This window comes from Aedes albopictus, chromosome 2 (assembly GCF_035046485.1).
Source record: "Aedes albopictus strain Foshan chromosome 2, AalbF5, whole genome shotgun sequence".
NCBI classification, from domain to species: domain Eukaryota; kingdom Metazoa; phylum Arthropoda; class Insecta; order Diptera; family Culicidae; genus Aedes; species Aedes albopictus.
The window spans coordinates 437,378,822-437,394,971 of NC_085137.1; the positions used below are offsets into that span (position 1 = coordinate 437,378,822).

The 16,150-nt window shown below is 36.8% G+C and overlaps 1 protein-coding gene across 16 annotated transcripts in view; it reads left to right on the top strand.

Annotated features, from left to right (window-relative positions):
- The window catches only part of LOC109416470 (protein phosphatase 1 regulatory subunit 12B), a 263,264-nt gene that overhangs the window by 3,103 nt on the left and 244,011 nt on the right, over positions 1 to 16,150 (top strand). For 5 of the 16 annotated variants that reach the window (XM_062853700.1, XM_062853701.1, XM_062853703.1 and 2 more), the window contains exon 1: positions 11,398 to 11,972. The exons of 2 other annotated variants lie outside the window; for them this stretch is intronic. The gene's annotated coding sequence lies outside the window, so the exon portion shown is untranslated. Of the gene's footprint in view, positions 1 to 11,393; positions 11,973 to 16,150 lie in introns of those variants that run through there. 9 more of the 16 variants (XM_062853690.1, XM_062853695.1, XM_062853693.1 and 6 more) reach the window with 4 other exon arrangements.

The window sequence follows — 16,150 nt, forward strand, 5'->3', positions numbered from 1 at the left end:
CTGCACCAACATAGTCATTTCCTCCGCTGCCTTGGTCCTCCGTGCCTACATTCTCTTCGCCATTCAGGTGCTCGTCGAAGTGCTGCTTCCACCTTTCGATCACCTCACGTTTGTCCGTCAGGAGGCTCCCGTCCTTATCCCTGCAGATTTCGGCTTGCGGCACGTAGCCTTTGCGGGATGCGTTGAGCTTCTGGTAGAACTTGCGTGTTTCCTGTGAACGGCACAGCAGTTCCATTTCCTCGCACTCCGCTTCTTCCAGGCGGCGCTTTTTCTCCCGGAAGAGACGGGTCTGCTGCTTCCGCTTCTGTCTGTATCGCTCCACATTCTGTCGGGTTCCATGCTGCAGCATTACCGCCCGCGCTGCATCCTTCTCCTCCAGAACCGCTCTGCACTCCTCGTCGAACCAATCGTTTCGTCGACTCCGTTCTACGTACCCGATAGTGCTCTCAGCTGCGTTGTTGATGGCTGCTTTGATTGTACTCCAGCAGTCCTCTAGAGGGGCCACATCGAGCACACCCTCGTCCGGCAACGCTGCCTCGAGATTCTGCGCGTATGCGGTGGCGACATTCGGTTGCTTCAGTCGCTCTAGATCGTACCGGGGCGGCCGCCGGTAATGTACGTTGTTAATAACGGAGAGTTTTGGGCGCAGTTTAACCATCACCAGGTAGTGATCGGAGTCGATATTAGCGCCACGATAGGTCCTGACGTCGATAATGTCGGAGAAGTGCCGTCCATCAATCAGAACGTGGTCGATTTGCGATTCCGTTTGTTGTGGTGATCTCCAGGTGTAACGATACGGGAGGCTGTGCTGGAAGAAGGTGCTACGAATGGCCATGTTCTTGGAGGCGGCGAAATCGATGAGGCGTAGGCCATTTTCGTTCGTCAGCTGGTGGGCGCTGAACTTTCCAATCGTCGGTCTGAATTCCTCCTCCTGGCCTACCTGAGCGTTTAGATCCCCTATGATGATCTTGACGTCGTGGTTTGGGCAGCGGTCGTACTCGCGTTCGAGCTGCGCGTAAAATGCGTCTTTGTCATCATCAGTGCTTCCGGAGTGAGGGCTGTGCACGTTTATTATGCTTATGTTGAAGAATCGGCCCTTGATCCTCAACCTGCACATTCTTTCGTCGATCGGCCACCAACCGATCACGCGCCTCTGCATGTCGCCCATCACTATAAAAGCTGTTCCCAGCTCACGTGTGTTGCCGCAACTCTGGTAGATGGTATGATTACCTCTAAACGTTCGCACCATAGATCCTGTCCAACACACCTCCTGCAGCGCTACGATTCCGAACCCGCGGTCCTTCAGTATATCGGCGAGTATGCGGGTGCTCCCGATGAAGTTGAGAGATCTGCAGTTCCACGTACCGAGCTTCCAATCGCAAGTCCCTTTTCGTCGCTGTGGTCGTCGCCATTGGTATCGGTTCGCATTCTTCTCTTGTTGATTTTCCGGTGCTAGTCTTTTTTACGGCTGGCTCGCAGGGCCTGACACCAACCCACTAACCCAGGGAGCTGGGCTTACCTTCCCGGAAGCTACGGGTTCTGCATTGGCATTTCCTCCAACTACAGTGCTAAATAGCTAGGCTCGAGCGCCAGCCGAGCCGAGGAACTCGTTCTTGTTTAATATAGGAATTTGACCTGCCTCTCTTTAACATAGTGTTGGATATCTTCAGTAACTCCTGCTATGGGTACACATGTCTATGTGTATGTCATGCTATGCTTTCGGATACAAAACGGATTTCTTGTGAGAATTTCTCCAGGAAATTCATTCAGGAAATAAATTCTCTAGGGAACAGGAGTTTATTCTAGGATCCAGGAATTCGATCTAGAGATTTCTCCAGGAACTCCTGAAGGATTCCTTAAAAGAAACTAAGCATTCCCAGAAGAAACTCCTAAAGGAATCTCATTAGCTCTGAAGGTTTCTCACAAGGAACTCTTGGAAGATTCTTGAAAGAACTTCTAAGTCTAAGAGATTCCTAGAAGCAACTTCTAAAAGATTCCAATAAGGAACTTTTGAAGAATTCCCAGTGAGGCTTTCAGATGGAACTTGTGAAGGATTCCCAGAGAGAACTCCCAAGAGACTTCTATAAGCAACATCAGAAGGATTTCCAGAAGGAACTCTTGGAGGAAACACTGTAAGTAATGCTGGAGAAATTATAAAGACAATAAAATATACCTTGAAAGTATTCAAAATTAACTGCTCACAAATACAAAAAAACACCGACAGGAGCTCTACAAAAACTCGTGGAGAAATTTTTGCATGCGCCCCAGAGGGATTTCCTGGAAATAATAGCAGAAGAAACTCTTCATAGAATCCCCGAAATCACTTCTGATGCAATCCTAGAAAAACTTTTGAAGGAATCCTAGAAGAAAAAAATGTTGGGGAAACCCCAGAAGGAACTCTTGGGGGAAAATCAGAAACAATTTCTGGAGACATTTAGGAAAATAATTTTAAAAGAATTCCCGTTGGATATTCTGAAGAAACAGAAGAGCTTCTGTAAGGATTTCTGAAGGAAAATCTTGGTGAATCTCAAAAGCAGATCTTGGATGAATTTCAAGAGAATAGCTCGATCGATCCCCAGAATGTTTTTCTTAATAAATTCCAATTCCTGATGGATTTCTATGAACGATTGGGAACTTCGGCAGAATTCTTTCTTTTGAAAAAAAAATCATTGAATTCCAAAAAATAACCAAGTTGAATTTCAGAAGAAACTTCTTAGAAAGAAGAGAAGTTCCAAGTGATTGAATTGAATAGTTCCCTCAGAATGACTACAAATATCATAGAAGAAGATTTTCTATGAATCTGTGAAGGAATCTCAGAAGATACTCGTGGAGAAATGCCTTCTGGAATGAAGGAATCATATCCTCTTTTGTAAGATATCAAAATTATATGCTGTGATTCCAGGAGTGTCCGTTTTGAAAACGTCAATCCGGCCACTCTTGCGTTCAACGAAAATAGGCAAGTGTATTAATTTAGTTTTTTTTTATTTTCTCAAAAATATGTGGTCTTAAATATAGAATCAAAAAAATGCGGTAAACACCTCTTGTCGGTGTTAGTTAAAGAACTGCAATCTGGACTGAGCAACCAAGATGTGGTGAAAGACGTTAAAGAACACTAAAATGTTATGGTAAACTGTAAAACTTTACTTTAGGAATTTGTTTGATAGTAAAGCTTTCAGTTGATATTGAAATGTTGCAACATAGACAACATAGAAAATTGTTGCGTTTTTGTCAACTGAAAATCGCGGACCGTGTTGACAAAAACGGAACATGTTTGTAATGAATTTCTAGAAAGAACTCCTGTAAGATTCTAAAAAGAAACTTCTTAAAAAATCTCAAGGAACTCCTACAAAATGTTCAGTAGGAACTTCTGGAGGATTCACAGAAAGATCTCCTGTAAGATTTCCGGAATAAGCTCTAGAAAAGTAGCTTAAAGGTGATTTCTTTAAGAGGTACTTCTGGAACATTCTCCAGCAGGAAACCTGTAGAATTCCCATAAGGATAATTTCGAAAAACGATTTTGGTGAAATTTCTGAACGAATTTATGGATGAACTTCAGGAGAAACTTCTGCAGGAGTTCCGGTTTAGAACTAAGTGGTGCAGAAATTCCAGAAGGAAGTCCTGGAGAAATCCCAGGGGTCAGCAATTCTTTTAGGTATTTAAAAAAAAAAACTTCATATGGAATTCCAACAGATAACCAAGCGGAATCGTTCTAGATTATCTTGAGATTCCATCCCAAATGGAACCCTTAGGGAAAACCTAAATGTAGTTGTGGAGGAATTCCTCGCAAATTCATAGAAAAATCCTAAGAGATTCCCTCAAAGTATCCTAGAAGAAACTCCTAAAGAAATCCGTGAACGAATTCCTGGAGAAATCTCATCGAAGCCAATGGAGTAATTCCTGACTGAAGTTTCTAAGTCAAAGATATTTCCATTACGAAAAGCTCCTGGACCGACCGGGAATTGAACCCTTAACCCTTAGCATGATCATGATGAATACCCATGCCTTTACAGCTGTTTTCATTTGTCTTGATTCTTAAGTGATTAAAGATTTTCTAACATTCTTGTATATCTTATTGACTCCAGTTTTTTGAGGATCTACAACAAGAACTTCTTTGTAAATAAATCCAACTTCAAATTCGTTAGCAAATTCACCTTATTTTTTCCTGAAATTTCTGATTTAGATAGAATCGCTACAGGATGAACTTAAATTTCATGCATTAGCCAAATTATCTGGAAGACTGTTATTTTTCGTAAATTCTTTTAAAAGCTTATTTTATGAACTTTAGCAAAAGTTTTTTTAAGATTTTATTATGTTATTTCAATGAAAATTCTTCACGAAATTCTCATTTGGGTTACCAACATTAGTTAAAACGCAAAAAAATCTGCATTGATTTTTTGCTGGAAACTTAAAAGCAATCTTTCTTTATGAGTATCGAACAATGAAAATTTGAATTAAGGGTCAAATTTACGGTTAAAATCCTGTAGGTCTCGAAATATGTATGTCCACCAAGATAATTTTTGTATGAATTCATGCAGAATTTTGTCGAAAAAGATGTACAATTGGTGATGGAATTTTATCGTTTAGCTAGCTTTTGCTGAATCTATGACGGATTTTCTGTAGGTATAATATTCTAGTACAACTTCTGGAAAAAATGCAAGTAGATTGTGTGACCCATTTGCCTATCCGTATAGAAAAATAAAAAATCGATAAATAACTCTACATTTAACGATTTTTTTTTATTTTTCTTGTGCTGACAGCAAAAACAGTTATCAATTTGCTATCATCCATAGCAAGAATTGTTTTCAATTTGCTGTCACAGGAACATTTTCTGCTCTCATTTTTTATTGAAATTGAATCATAAATGCAATCATATAATTCCAATCATGGTATATCCCTACATAACCTACTAAAAGATTTAAAACAATTCTTACACTAAATACTTACATTAATTTAAAATGACAGCAAATAACCAAAAACAAAATTTGAAATCAAATTAAGCAAAGATGAACTGATATCAAAATGTGATATCAATTTGTTGCTGAATACAAATCATGTTTTCGATTTGCTGTAATTTTGCTGTTGGACTTTGCTCGGCTTGCGTGTTTTGTACTGGATCGCAGCCCGAAATTACTGGAGCGCTACGTATGCACATTAAAGTTCAGATCAGAGACAGTTGTTCAAACCACAGTATAACATACAAAATAAACTGACAAAATGTTCACAACAATTTACAAACCTAACACCATGAGTTGGAAAATGCAATCCATGGAAAATTCTTAAATCTACTTTACAAACTTAACAAATTCTTCTACATGTTCCGAAGGAAATATTTGCAATATTTTTCATAGAAATGTATTCAGAAATTTACTCGATAAACCTCTGAGCGTTTCCTCCCAAATTCTTCAAGGCAAAAAATGACGTAGCATTTTTTTTACGATTTTTGACACCCCTCCCCTTTTCCCATATCTAATACATGGATCATAGCATAATCCGAAACTCCCCCTCCCCCCTAAAATGCTACGTCATGTATGGACGTTTCTGACGGGTTTTATTGGTATAATATTATATAAATAGCAGCTCTTAGAACATATGACGAAATACTGAAAGGACCTCTTAAAGTATTTTCTTGGTAACTTTAAGTAGAATAAATTTATTAATTAATCCCTAGAGATTATTCTTTCAGTTACAGACATAAAACGGAAGCGAATTTGCAAGTTGAAAACCAGAAGACAGTATTCTCTGTTTTGTGGAATTTTTCAATCTATTTCCTTCAAAATTTCAAGAAAAACTCCTAAAGAAATTCCTGATCTAAACAATGGAAAACATGGAAAGCTTTTTGTATGAATTGTTTAGGACAAAAATGTATCCATTGCACAGGAATGTTTGACCTATTTCTTAAAGCGAATCTGAGTAAATGCTTCATGTATTTCTTGAAGCTATTCATAGAAGCACTTCCGCAGAATATTATAGCGAGAATTGTTACTGAAACCTTGAAAATAAATAAAAAACAGAAGAATTTTAAACCCATTTCTTGTAGACCTAGCTAATGTTTTTTTTTTTCGTTGCCCTGGGATGGAGAGTTCATTCAATGCTGTGAATGCTCATCAATACTGGGCGTACAAGATTCTTTTTAAACTTTCGGAGGAATTCTGCAAACATTGGATAAAGTCCTATTTTTACATTTTTTTTTTCAATTTATCTACTACTCATCAGTTTACGTTATGTACAAATTTTCAAGCAATTCCTTCAAAACTGAATTAAGAAATTTAGTCCAAAATATATATTGTTTTTCCCTGAAATGTCTAAAAACATCCTAATTACGTTTTCAAGGTTTGAAAATTTCTCTACAAATTCAGTTAGACATTGTTTATGAATAGAAAATCCTTAATTAAAAATTCCCAAATAATTTGAAACATTCGAGATTAAATCCTCTAAGGAATTTGTTGGTAATGCTCTGATAGTTAACCACAACTTTTATAGGAAAATTATCAAATCCCTCAAAAACACCTGAATTTTTAAAGAAATTCCAGCACAAAATTTCTGTTTTTTTTTCTCTTAGTTCTGCATTTTCTAAAAGCAACTTCTGAACCCGGTTTGCTAAGAATTTTACAAGAGTTTTACATCATATTCTGCTGAGAGACCTCGAAAAAAAAACCCTTTCCGTATAAGAAATATCAAATTATTTATAACTAGCAGTCCCGGCAAACGTCGTTCTGCCTGCCTACTGTGTTTTTTGACCTGCAACTCTGTAGAAAAATGCCCCGCAAAATGGAATTTCAAACTTTCTCGTTTTTGGTGCGTTCCCGGTCCGTTTTCTCAATTATTTTTTCGTACGAACACTGAAAAAATGGTGTAGATCCGTTGGCCCGTTCCCGAGCGTATTCGTGACATACAAACACCATTCCATTTTTATTTATATAGATTTAATGAATTTCGAATTTTTATTTTGAATCTGAAGAAACTACAAGTTGATTGTACAAGAAATTATAGATATTACGAAATTTCATTTTTATGATCATTATTTTTGAACTCATGTTATTGAATGGACTTTCTGATTTCTTTCCAGCAGAGTATGTTAGAAAATGTCACAGACATTTATTCAGTATTTTAGTGATAAAACTCTTCCAGGAAATCTCTCAGTAAATTCTTCGAAGAATTTCACCAGCAAACATTTCAATAATTCAATCTGCTTATAAGAGTTATACCAGAATTACATAGAGAATTTTTAATTTTCAGAATTCCTGAGATAGTGTAAAAAACCTTAGGGTATGTGTGCCATTAGTAATCTCACACTCCCATATTCATCCTATTCGAATACTAGCGATTACGGCACCGATTGATTCCGTTCTTTTTGTTTTCATAGGTGCTCATTTCTAACATAAAATACAAAAAGGAGAAACCAAACAAACAGCGCTTCAATCCTTGATTTTTCGTAGGATGAAAATGGGAGCCACATGCTTAACAAGGGAGCCAATACTCTATAAGGAATTCACCAGAGTACTTCAGTTATCCGATTAGATTTGTTATTAGAACTTCAGTAAGCATTTCTTAACCCTTAGTCGTGCATTGGTGTCATTATGATCTAGACAGGCACGCTGAGCGTGTACTGCGTCACTGCTCACTGCGTGAGCGTGACGCTCACTGCTAATGCACGAAGAATGTTGAGTAGTTCACAACAATCTTTAGGAAATTCTGACACTAATAACTTCAGGAATGAGATAACGTTACAAGACCTCCCGAGCAAGGAGCAAATTTCAAGTATATTTTACATGTTACACTGTAAATATTTCAGAAGTTTTTCAAATCCGGCTAAAACTTCTTGGATTCTTGGAAGTTTAACAGGAGTATATAGAGAAAGATCGGGAAAATTTAAAACCAATGCGGGAAAAAGTCGGGAAAAATGCGGGAATTTCATTTTTGATTCTGTGTGGCCACCCTGTGTTATTTATGAATGACACTAAATACAGGTATTCTTCGATATAACGTACCCTCGATATAGCGTACCCACGATATAGCGAATTCGATATAACGTACATTTTGCTTCGATATAACGTACAACATTGAAAAATCTTATTTTTTCCCACGAATAACCCTTAGATAAACTACGAAATCACTCAAATCAATGTTTTGTTGCAGCATTAGCCTTGTTACCCAGATTTAGCGCAATTTGGGGAAAAATTTAGTGTACGTTATATCGAAGCTAAATGTACGTTATATCAAAACACAAAAAAACGAAATGACTTTCTCGTCAAAACTCAAGTTTTTAATTAATGGTTTTGTGAATTTCACCGAAATCATTATTTGGGATTAATTTCACGTCGAATACAACAATACTAGCATAAAAAATATTAAATTTTTCTCTGCTTCGATATAACGTACACTTCGGTATAACGTACAAAGAGAAAACTTTTTTGTACGTTATATCGAAGAGTACCTGTAACTCGCTAAGAACAAAAAATATTATCATTCCGAAATTTGTTATTTCCGAGTTATTATTGAATAGCAATAAATAACTGAATAATAACAAAATTTGCAATCATGGCAAAATAAGTTCTTCTGAGCACCCCAAGTAAAATAACATCCTAATTGCATATTTTGTAATCATAACTTGTTTTGTTATTGATGAGTTATTTAGCATTTATTTTATTTTAAAAAGAATATTGATGAAGAGTAAATTTTGTTATTGTTAGGAATAAGAACTAAAAGAACAAAAAAATAATAACTTACTTTGTTCAAGAAAAAAGTAAATAATAACTTATTTTGTTATTATAAGATCAAACCAAGGACAAAACATTTCTGAACTTACAATACAGTTTTTTTTTCAATCATTATAACAAAATTTACAATTATGATGATCTTTTTTGATATATCTTATTGTGTTCTTACTTTGTTCTCAATAACTCGATAATAACTTATTCAGTTATTCTCCTTTTCGAAATATTTTGTCCTTGGTTTGTTCTTATAAGGATAAAATTAGTCATTATTGAGTTATTTTTTGGTACAAAGTCAGTTATTATTTTTGTTCTTTTAGCTCTGATTCCCAACAAACCAATAACAAATTTTGCCATTCAGCGATTGATTTTTAATGGCAAAATTTGACCTTCGTTAGTTATTTTCTTTTATCCGGGTAATAGCAGAAAAGTGCCCAAAATAGGACCCCTGCCGAGATGGTTCCACTTCCCTATTATCGTATTTGAATCTCTCACATGATTTCGCAGGACGAGTTTATATATAGGGTAATTCACCAATTGTTGAACGGTTAGTACTGGCATTTTTGTTTTCGTTTGTTTTTCCGTGCATAATTCCACTTTAGTTGAAAAATATCAAGTGAACGTCAAGATCCACTCATTCCTTACACTTCCCATTTAATTTATATTCCCTTAAATTTCATTTTCTAAGGGAAAATAGAACATTTGTATGGGAAGTCTGTAACCCAAATGTTGAACGCTTCCATAAGCTAGTTCATCCTAATGTTGGACGATTCTCGCCAATTGTTGAACGGTTCAAGCTTTGTTCGTAATTGATGACGTATAACCCGACATAGACCTATCATTGACCTGTTTTTATTTTCGCCACCAAACCCAACATAGACCCAACAGTTATCCGATGTGGGTCCAACAGTAGTCCAACGTTTGATAAAATTTGACCCGACTTTGACCCGACATACGATAATTTTTCACTCCGGCGGATTTTTTGCGGGTTTTTCGTGTTTTGTGCCCATCTAAATGAGGGAGCGCTCATAAATTATGTCACAAAAAAATGCCCATTTTAAAGCCACTTCCCCCCTGCCCCCCTCCCCCTATTTCATACTTTTTGTGTAAGACCTCTGGAATTGTATGGGTCGTCACACTTTGCTGAATCCCGCTCCCCTCTCCTTTAAAGCGTGACGTAATTTATGGACGTTCCTAAGGAATCGCTTCCCGTTTGAAGAGAGTTCTAGTTGACTGAAATTGTTTTAAACATAACCAAATGCAAAAAAAATGGCTGAAAAGATTTGACTAGAAGCGAAAGCTACTGAAGAAAAGAACGCTTTTGAAAGCCCCTGAAACACTCCTGGAAACCCATAGGAGCCACTCAACCCTCTTAGAACACCCCTGGAACGACCCTGAAATCCTTTGAAAACCCGTGGATCGCTCCTAAAAAAGGTGAAGTGAAAAAAAAATATGGCAGTCATGCTAACATCGTAGGTTATACTAGTGTTCAACAATTGGATCTTAAATGCATAATGATAGTGTGATAAGAAAAATATTTTTTTCAAATGAAATTACAATGAAAATGTAATTTTAAACAATGTTAAACTGTTAAGAACATCCTTACAGTTCTTGTAACTATGGTGTGACTTTGATATTTGCGATCGATTTACCAACAAAGCTTATTTCGTAACAGCAATTTCTTAAAATTAATCTTAAGAGTTGTGCTGTTTTCATGTCATCAGCGGTACTAAATTTTCAATCGATATTTTAGACGTGAAATATGTATAATTTTGTAATCTTGTTGGAGCAATATCATGGCACACATGTATACGCATCTACATCATACGATTACGTTGATGAAAAATTACTTAGGTTAAATTTATAATGACATTTTCAAAAACTGTTCAACATTTGGGTAGTGTTCAACAATTGGCGACTTACCCTAACGCACAATCTTCATGGAAATCTGTAGAAACCCAAATGTATTATTATTGTATAGTAAATAGTAAAAGCATTTTACTAGACCATCACAGACTCTTTCCAAACTTTTCGTTAACCTAATTTTAATTTTTTTCCTCAATAACCTTCCCGACAAAACAGTCGCGTTGTCTAGCTACATATCGCGCATCAGCACAGCTTCCGGAAGATAGTTGCCAAATCTCTGCCATACCCATCTCTAATGCGTGTGGCGTGCATTCGGTTGGATAAAGTTTCGCAAAAAGAACACCACCGCACCGATACTCGTCCGTCCGGACACACGCAGCAGCCATCGGTTTTCATAAATAGTAGTAGGTATAAACCGAGCTGCGTGCGCTGCTGCGAAAGAATCTCGTCTCGGTCGTGTCCCATTCCTCGCGTCCGTCGTGTTCCGTTCATCCGTCCCGTGCGAGCGTCCGTACTGTACGTTTCTTAGTGGTGGAAGTCGCAGTGCGTCTAGAATCGGCGATCGTGTCTCGTGTCAAAGTGAATAACAGGCGAACAATGGAATTACTCGTAGTATCTAGTTATGATATTGATGAAAAAATCTAAAAATATAAAACTATCATTCTGTTCCAAGCATTAGAGTAGATAATCAACAATTGACTATTGTAAATTGTGATTACATTATTTGTAGTTTTGTTTGCTCAGTTCCTATTTCCTATTACACTATTTATTGTTGCCTAATTTTGACTATTTTTCTATTCTATACTAACGAGTAGAACTTGATCCTACCTTGTGATTCTCTCGCATCCGGAGTTCGTCGCGTAGGGATGTGTTCGTTCCATCCGATGATGTGAGCACTTTTTCCGTCTTTCGACTGATCGGCAGATCTTTTCGGGGTGCGCTCTTACAGAATCGCGAATCGCGGTCCGTGCTGCGTGTGCGGCGAGCGATGTGGTGACCCAACAACAATCGTCTCGAGAAGTTGAAATTGAAAATTGTAAAATAGAAACATCCACCCAGTGAGTGAGCGAGAGTGCAGTGCACAGCCAGGCCACAGCATCAGTGTCGGAGTCAGTGCACATTAGTCGGATGGATTGTATCTATCTAACTACCTACCTACCTCTATAGCTGCTGTAGTGTGGATCCGTGCGGTTGGTTCGCACGTACATTAAAACTTGCAACAGCTACTATACGCTAGAAGTGAAGTGAACAGTGCAATACTAGCGAACCGTCAAGCAAGAATAACCGAACGATAAGAAGAAGAACAGCAACAAAAACAACAGCAGCAGCAACAGCGGCACACATGAGAAAAGCGCGTATAAATAAACATGATAAGGCGTGGAACGTGGCGAATCTGTACGTATTGAGCTTGCAAACGTTGCGAGATCGTGGTTTTCCCGATGTTGTGTATTATACAGTGGACGTATCAAGGACTCTGACAATAACATTAGAATGAAGATAGAATGTATTTTCCCAGTTGAAGTCATTGGACACAGTTTTTAATTCAAACTTATACTAACAAGAGGGGATGGGTATTCTTTCTTTCTGAAATGACGTCGATTAGCACAATAATTACCTAGTAATCACAGAACACAAAGAACGGCAAATTACAGAAGAGGGAACATAACTAACCCTATGCTGAACGGTATTTTGCCAAGTGCCATTATGTCAGACTGACAAGTAGTCAGTGTGACTACTTACTAGTTAGTAAACAGAAAACCTCTGAAAAACGTATATCACCTAGATAAAATCCTGAAAATCTCAGAAGAATTTCGGAGTCATTCAGAGTATTTTTATTGATTAAGCATTTCTTTGAAAAATATGTTTGGAATTTCTACGGCCAATAGTTACTTGCAATTATAACAGTTCACTGGGCAAATTATGCCAATCTAATAAGTTATGATAAAATTCACGAACATTTTTGGAAAATATGGATGTTTTAGACCGAAAGTTCATCGAAGCCTTTATTTCGAAATGTTATAGCTCTATGAGAATTGTTTTGGCGATTTCTGACGGATTGAAAAACATTTCTGAAAATAAAGTCTAAATGATTTGCGGGTGGAATGTTCTTAAACTGTAGTAGAAAAGTCTGTAAATGGGAAACTTTAGACGAAAAGAGAAGGGATTTTTTAAATGAATTGCAGGTTAAACTTCATACTCATAAAGGAATTTCTGCAAAATTTCCCTAAAAATTCTAACTCACCTTTTTTGCACGAGTCATTTTTGTTATTCGAAATAGTTTCTTCAGTTTAGACTAAGCAAGTTTTTATAATTGATCTTTTAGGAGAACTAGTATTTTCGGCAGTAATGCACAGGAGTGTGTGCGTTTTTTTTTTTTCTCATTTGCCTTCAGTGCGTCTTCGTTGCCGAGGTAATGCCGCGTACATAGAAGTGTTTGTGTGATTTGTCAGGCTGCACTCGGTGTTGCGTCAGTGGCATCCGGTGAGATGCATGTTTCGTTGGTGGCGCGTATCAGTGTTGCGTGGTGCTGGTGACGCTATGTGTGTTGCACGGAGGAGGTGACTGCTGTCGCGTGGCTCGTGTCTGCTTGCTCGTCAGTGGTAGTCGTGGTTGCGGCGGCGTTTGCGGTCGTCGTGTAGTAAAGAGTGGTGTAGCGGCTTGTTGGATGTCGCGTCATAATTTCCACATTAGTGTACGGGTGCGGAGGGTTCATCGGAAACGTTGAAAAGGTGGAGAAGTGATGCGTGTCGCGAACAGTGGTTGAAAAACTATACAAATAGGTCAAAATAGCTTTGCAATGCGATTGCGCATGCATATTTTTCTTCGTGACGAACATGTGTACCGGGTTTAAGCTAGTCGAACGATTAGTCCTCGATAAGTAAGCTCTTTCCATATTATTTAACAAAAGTGATGGTTTGTGAAAAACTCAAATCAAAACTATGTTTTATGAATTTACTCAACAATTATTGAATGGTCCGTCGCGTAAAAAGTTAGCCCGAACTCTAAGGGCAACTATTGTCCTTATTTTTTTTGGCATTTTTTGTATTTACAAGAGAATCTTTGTTTAGTTTGATACCTTGCGTGTCGACTTGTTTTGTGTTTCGGTATAATGGAAATAAATTCAAATAGGGTGCAATGGTATACTACATTCAATCACAGATCATAGACTGACATTTTAATTTTTTTCATCATTATTGTTTTAATACTGATGAAATGGCAGAATATTGATTGTTTGACTTTTAATATTTTTATTAGGTTATACCCTACCTAGGTCGTAAATTGACTCGAGATCAAATAATACTCAATCACATGTCTACAAAATAATATGAATATTTTAGAATATATTGCACAAAATTTTATTATTTACTCCAAATAATACCACTCGTCGACGAGTTATATTGCTTATAATCACCTACCTAATGTCACTTCAAGATATTATATTATATTACTTGTCATTGCATTATATTATTTTCACTACATTATATTACATTATTAAATATTTATCATCTATCTTGTGAATATTAGTACTATAATTATGTTATACCTCATCCTCTAGGTTGTGAACGACTCGTCAGCAAATAATACACCTTCAAATTGATACTTTTTTTTTCATTTTGCTACATTAAATGTTATTATTTTATTTCTTCATAAATAACAGTATTATTGACTATATAACTACATGAAGTTAGAACGGTGCATCAGGGCATGATCCGGACGATGGAGTGGATGGCCAGCCAGAGTAAAAAGAGAAGACACTACAACATTCTTCTAGATGGATTCAGGACGCGCGCCGTTGTAAAAACTACAACACTGCCAAAAATCGCTCGTCATACAGCGCGCGTGCCGTGCAGTTTTAGTATCCAACAGGCGCGCGTCCGTAAAAGTTAAATTATAACAGTTGTAATGTTCATTTTATTGCCTTATACTATATTTCACTTCATTATAATTCATCCTTAATTATCATCATTCGCGTTGACATTTTAATATTATACATAATAATGTTTTAATACGAATAATACTCATTCAAATGATCAACAAGCTGAAAACTTTTTCGTTTCGCTGCATTGTATTTAATTACATTATATTTGAATATTATTTTCATTGATTATACCGTATTTTGATATTGTATTCAATCATATCCATAACAATCAGTTTATTGTACACACAATTATAAGGAGTTAGCAGGGTGCACCAGGGCATCTTTAAAGTTATGTGAAGACGATTGAGTGGACTGACAGCCAAAAAAAAAAAATTGCATACCATTCTTTTAGTTGGTTTCTTTAACTTTATGGGACGGATATGATTAAGGGCAGAACCGTTGAGATGGATTTGACATCTTTTCTAACAAACCATGCCAAGGAATGTTTAACTAGTGCAGCGGATTTAATAATTAACCAAGTTGGATCATAGCAAACTGGGAACAAATTCTTTTTATCCCACAGGTCTTATTTCATTGTCCTTTTGTACATAATAACAAGGATACAAATTAATATGCAGATAAATTGATTGTTTATTATTCCACATATTTTTATTATACATTATCAAGGGCTACTATTTACTACAATACTTCAAAGACAACAGTAATAATGCTATTCGTTGTCAAATAACGTATGTTCAAAATATCATTTTACATTACATTATAATTTATATTATGATGTATTTTCTATTACCTTTGATTATACCATAATATAATTTATTACATTATGAATATTTCGTTTGTGCCTATATATTATCTTTCTTTGGCAATATTATCATAATAATGTTTTCCCTACCATTTAGGTCGTTAAATGACTGGTAAATGACTGCCGCGTATACTAACGGACCAGCCACACCTCCTGTTTGGACCTCTATTCAGCGATATGCTGAATTCAAATAGCTAATGTATATTTTATTACCTTTGTTTTTTTATATACTTTATTCTTTTACCTAGTCGTGCATTGGGGTCATTATGATTATTAAACGGGCACTACGTCAGCGGGGCGAGCATCAGCTAATGCAGGAAGAATGTTAAATTATATTTTAATATTGATTATATATTAGCTATTGCGTTGACATTTTATCAATGTAGCAATTCTCTACCCTACCATCTAGGTCATACAAGGACTCGTCAGTAAATAATACTAATACAAATTATATACAAATGATACTTTATTTCAGTCCGCTATATTTTTTTTTATCTGTATTAACGAGATTTTTAGCCCTGGACTAGTTCATCTCGGGACCCACGCTTTACTTCCCTTCCGAAGGAAGAACTCACATTTTGTGAGTTTGTCGGGAGTGGGATTCGATCCCAGGTCCTCGGCGTGATAGGCATGCGCTTAAACCATCACTCACAGCAGGTCCTCTCCCCCCCCCCCCCCCCCGCTACTTTTAATTTCGTGGCACTATATTTAATTACTCCAGTATGTCATATTTTAATACAATATGCCATAATATTTCAATATTATATTTCATCATAATGAATTATATTTTTGACTATATAACTAAATAAGGTTGGGAGGGCATTATTGAAGTTGTAACTGTACGACGGAGTGGTTGCCAACCGGAGAGAGGTAAGAAGTAACTGTAACATC